The following is a 5,875-nucleotide window of genomic DNA, read 5'->3' as shown; positions in this document are numbered from 1 at the left end:
CAGTTGGAAGAACAGTTACAAAGACCCTGAAACAAAAAGACCTAATTACTCAGAGATAACACCCCACGAGCATGGTCTAGACAGAAAATGGAACAAATTAAATGTATGTCTCACAGGCATACTAAGGAAACATATAGAACAAAGACCTACCTTACACAGAATAAATTTAGAAAACTGATCAAATTGCAGATGGGGCGAACGTCCAGAAGAAAACAATAAACACCTAACATTGCAATGCCTAAAATACCATTCTGAAAGAACCAAATTATGTAGAAACATTAAAAAAAGAAAAAATAAACTAATCCAATATCCCTTAATTTATAACGGGAAACTCTACCTTCCTGCTTAGAAGTACCACGTTATTAAGACATGTGGAAATCTTCTTACAAAGATTCAATAATGATAAAATATTATATTTAAACACAGGATCAAAAAAACCCTTCAAACAACAGAGACGATTCCGGTGAGGAACAAGATCCACGGAATATAGACCTAAGGGTTCTAAAACCTTAAAAGAAGAAGAACAAGATCTATATAGTTCAGGTTGCTACATCCGTATAGTAGAAGCTAAAATTTGCCGTTAATGGACAGAAATGACCATAAATAGGTAAGACGCTTCCTTTGGTTATTGCTTTCACAAGTTGTTAAGAAAAGTTGTGCAACTAGTAATACTATGGTATACATTAATATCAAAATGAATGTCACAATAATAAATCAAAGAGAAAAAACTACAATTCACAAATATATGGAATAAGCCGCGAAGGCAAAAAGCAAACGTTTAAAAGGTGAGAAAACATACGGTTTGCAACACAATGCCGCAAAAGAGAGCAAGTCCAGGGGTTGGAGCCTCCGATAGGAAATTATGGTGATCGAATATTAGGGCCTAGGATAAATCCCCCGAAGTTAGTGAGGGTTTGGTTCACACAGCCAAAATGTTGTGGATATTCACAGGAATGGCTGGAGTGGACATGGGGCGTAATCTCGAGGGGTGCGGTCAATTTCTAAACATTACCAATACTTTCATTTATATTATTTTCAAAGAAAAATAACAAGAGATTCATGCCATTTACAGCTATATATATATATATATATATATTATATATATATATATTATATATATGTGGTGTGTGTGTGTGTGTGTGTGTGTGGTGTGTGGTATGTATGTATATGTATGTATATATGTATGTATATATATATATGTATATATATATATGTATATAATATATATATATATATAGATAGATATATATATATATATATATTCTGTATTTATATATATTGATATATCAGATACTTTTATAGATATATATATATATATATATATATATAATATACATATAGGATATTTATATATTATATATATAGTATTATATATATATATATATATATTATATAGATATATATATATATACAATCATATATACACACACACACACACAAACACACACACTACACACACACCACACACACACACACACACACACACACACACACACACCTACACACATACATACATACATAATACCACAACACACTACACACACACACACACACACCACCACACACACCAAACCACACCACACACCACACACACACACACAACCACACACACACACACCACAGACACATATTAGTACATATATATATATATATTATATAGATATATATATTATATTATTATATATATATATATATGTTATATATATATATATGTGTGTGGTCGGTGGGTGCCCGTATGTGGTGGGAGTGGGTATGTGGTGGTGGTGTGTGTGTGTGTGTGTGTGGTGTGTGTGTGTGTATATAATATATATATATATATATATAATATTTAAACTTTTAATATTAATAGTATATTAGTTATACATATAATATATATATATATATATATATATATATATATTATAATATATATATATATATATATGCACACAACATGCACACAACACACACAGCACACACAAACACATGCACACACACACACATGCACCACACACATGCACACACACACATGCACACACACACAAACACACACAAACACAACAACCACACACACACACACACAAACATACACACCAACATACAAACACATACACACACACACGAGCGCACACATTACACATGCACACATACACACGGCAAACCACCACTAAACACATAAACACATAAACTAGCACACATAGTGAAGCCTCTCACTCTTGCTTTCTTTCATTGTATATTTATTTATTTATTTATCCTCGAAGCAGTCAATTTTAGTAGTCATGTGTGTAAAAAATGGCATATATGTGTACTAAACTTCAACAGTTTATGATAATCTAATCTTTAACCATTAGGCCATTGCAGGAGTCAGCAATACCGACCATGACCTCAGGCCCATCAACAGCGAGGGGCACGGCACGGCGTCGTCTTCGCTGCAACGGACTATGCTTGTTTCGCCTGTTTAAGAGAATAAAATAGCGGTTGCCACCACAGCGATACTTCTTGTTCTGAACTGGTGCACAAAGGTCAAAAAATTGAAACAGTTGACTTACTGGCAATTTGTTTTACCACAGTAGAAGCGTTTTCCTGGACTAAAGTTGAAGAAGAATTTAGATTTGATAAAACAATGGGGGCATGCATTGCAAAACTAAAGCCACCAGGGAGTTTGATGTTTCGTTGCTATCTGCTTTGCTTGGGTTTGCCTTGTCGTACCAGGACTGATGGCACAGGACCCTCTTATTCATGTAAAGGCGGTTGAAGATTTTAGAAATAATATCTATACATGAGGGCTGAAGGGACAGTTACTCCGTCAGGCCCAAAAAACAGATGCCCTAGAAACAGTTTCTGACAGAACTTGTAAAAGAAGCTGCGACCATATTTTAGATTCCCGCAGTCGAAGTTTCTTCTTTGTTTTAAAACCATGAAGGATACTATCAACAAAATTTGTTCAGAACATTTTTTCACAAGCTGATATTCAGAGTACAGAAATGAGTATCTTCAGAGAAGCTCAAGAGTGTTGGCCCATAGGTGACCGTTAAAAAAATTTTACAAGCAGTTGGAATACATTACTCTACGCATACCTGAATGAGAATATTCACCTTCTGGATTAGCATGGTTATATACAGTATAGAAAATGGTGGAAGCAGGTAAGGCAGCAGAGGGCAGCAGATCAGATTATGTACACGGACTTGTTTCAGCATATGAGTACTATCCCAGGACAACCAAGTAACAAAGCCAAGGTCATCTTGGTGAGGGCCGTCTGGAGTCGGGAAAGACAACCTTGATAGGCTGCTGATTAATGGCTGGAATAAGGGGGACTCCAACATTGCAAGGTCTCGAAGATTTGACTTTCTGCTCTTGTTGAGGGCAGAGTTGCAACACATTGAGGAAATTCTCTGAATCCGTGTGTCTCTTTGATGCCAAATCATGGCCAGACATGTGAGGAGACGAAATTCTGAAATGACTTGCTCAGAAAAGAAAAGTCTTGTGATAGTAGAGGGGCCTGATGAGATGAATTCTTCATCCAAAAAGCTCTTTCAAGAGATCCTCTACAACACCGGACTTCCAACATGGTGTTTTGCGCTACCACTCGGGCAGAGGCACTCAAGGACATACTCCAAAAATTGTTTCCATGAGGGCATATGCCACAACACCCATCAAGATCATAGGCATTCCTGAAGACAAAAGAGAGGCGTTTGCCCTCAAGTACCATGAAGAAATGAAGAAGACCAAAGACTTTGGGTGTGACACTCAAAGGGCTATGTACAGTTATCTACGCAGAAGGGTATTAACCTGGACAGAGTATTGGCGCATTCCCCTTCACTTAGGTAAACTAGTGATACTGGGGTGCTGTGCCAGACATTCTAAATGCGAGTAACGACTATAACAGAGCTGTTTAGGAAACGAAGTTCTGATTGACGAAGAGAACTGACAGACAGACTAATAAAAAAATAATAAATGTAATGACCAACTTCCTGAAGATATTGCAGAAAAAGATAACATGACCAGTTTCGACCAGAAAACTGTATAGGCTAGCTTTGGATGGACAAAGAGAAGAAGGTTGATTTTGAGTGATTAAGTCAGAGAGACATTGAAAAGGGTTTATGCGAGGACATGAGACTGCCATGGCACAAGTGATCGGAGCATTTTTGTGCAGAGGAAGTATGGGGCAAGGCAGCACTGTGACCAAATATAGGTACTTCCACAGAGGGAACAGGCTTTCTATTCTGCACTTTACATTACTGAGTGAACTCAAAGAAGCCAAAGGAGGAAGCTTGTTCAGGACAAAGAATATTAGATATAATTGGAAGGATGTTTATAGGTGATCCTGAAAATTTCAGCCTAAAGAAGTTTCAGGATAGGATTAGTGCCACCTGATCGTCTTTTGTACGAGGAAGGTGTGAAAATCAGCAATCAAGAGGACATCGGAGGAAAATGTTCAAGTTGTTGGAAGAATCTGGCATCAACGACAAACAGGCTTGGCTGGAATCTGAGCAATGTCAAGGCCAGTGATACCATCATCATTGGTTCAAAGTACGTTCCAGATGTGATGAACTGAAAAGCCAAATAACCAAATAACTGACGCTCAGGTCCTTGTCTACTCCAAGCTAATCAACCAGAGCAAGCCCAATGAAAGTAACGTCAGTCTTGCAAGGAAATCCCAGCAGTGTGCCCAATCTGAGGACCCTCCTCCAGTCCATGCTTCCCCTGAAATGTGAGGTGGAAGTCTATCTCCCACAATGATTCCTACAATCCCCCACTGCCAACTGCACAACTGATCTGCCACTGCTGAAAGCTGTTTGACGAGTAAGGAAAATCTATGTGCGTTATTTGATATAGCTGCTGTGAATGAAGATTATGCAATATGTGATTCACAGATGTTTCAAAAAATTTGATAAACTTCATGATGTTTTGATGGGACTTGGTTATTCGGAATAGTCATCTTGTAAAAAAGAGATATCACCAATGTCTGATAGAAGCATTATAAAAGGTGTAGACATATTCTTATTTTAATTACAGGGGTTCCATCACAAAGTACATGGGGTCTGCCAAGGAAGGAAAATCTTGGCTGGGCGTTCCGGACAAGATGAGATGTATATATGTCTGTTGCAGACCAAAGTCAGCTTGAAAGACTTGATGACTACAGTCATTAGGGGACGTCAAACGACTGAATGGCTTTGTGAGTGAATGGCTGTGTTTTTCAAATCATTAACTGTCCTTCTGACCTGCTGTACATGTAGTGTCCTTTAGATCTTGGTATAGGTTTTTATTAGGGATTATTTTTATAGCCATTAGTATTCCTTTGGTTCAGGTATTCATTGTGCCAGCAGCAGGAGTGGATTGGGGAAGCCAGCCAGCATCTGTTCACCATGAACCACATCCTCTATGAGGGGTATTCACTTCACAGCTGATCATCAAAATACCCACCAGCGGCCCCATCAACGAGGCACACCTGAAGGAACGTCATGTACGTCCTCGGAGACAGGAAATGTGGTTTGGGTGGATCTTAACCTCGGAAAAGATTGGAGTCTGGGTGCTGATCAGAAGATCATACGAGTCACCACAGCACCAGCGAAGTTCCTTTGATATGTCCAATCTAAAATAGAGTTCTGGACTTTCTTGATGGCTCACCCGGGATTCCTAATAAAAGGTTAAAACCTACGTCAAGTATGAATCACTGCAGCATGAAAGCCTGATGCTGGTGATGAACAGGACAGGGAGGATATTAGTTATATTTTTGTTTATATTAATATATGCCTTCTCTCTGCCATTTACAGGAAGGAAAATTATGCAGACAGGAGACCCTTTAGATCATTGTTTTCTGGCTGCCTCTTTACCAGTGAATATGATTGCAATCTAATTATATCATAGAATTTCTAGTTACTTTGAAAACTAAATA

The 5,875-nt window shown here is 38.1% G+C and overlaps 1 pseudogene; it reads left to right on the top strand.

The window, feature by feature from the left end:
• The first annotated feature begins 932 nt into the window (after positions 1 to 932).
• On the top strand, positions 933 to 5,581 carry LOC119569015 (annotated as a pseudogene).
• The last annotated feature ends 294 nt before the right edge of the window (positions 5,582 to 5,875 follow it).

This window comes from Penaeus monodon, unplaced genomic scaffold (genome assembly GCF_015228065.2).
Source record: "Penaeus monodon isolate SGIC_2016 unplaced genomic scaffold, NSTDA_Pmon_1 PmonScaffold_12123, whole genome shotgun sequence".
Lineage (NCBI taxonomy): Eukaryota > Metazoa > Arthropoda > Malacostraca > Decapoda > Penaeidae > Penaeus > Penaeus monodon.
This window is presented reverse-complemented; position numbering and strand designations above follow the sequence as displayed.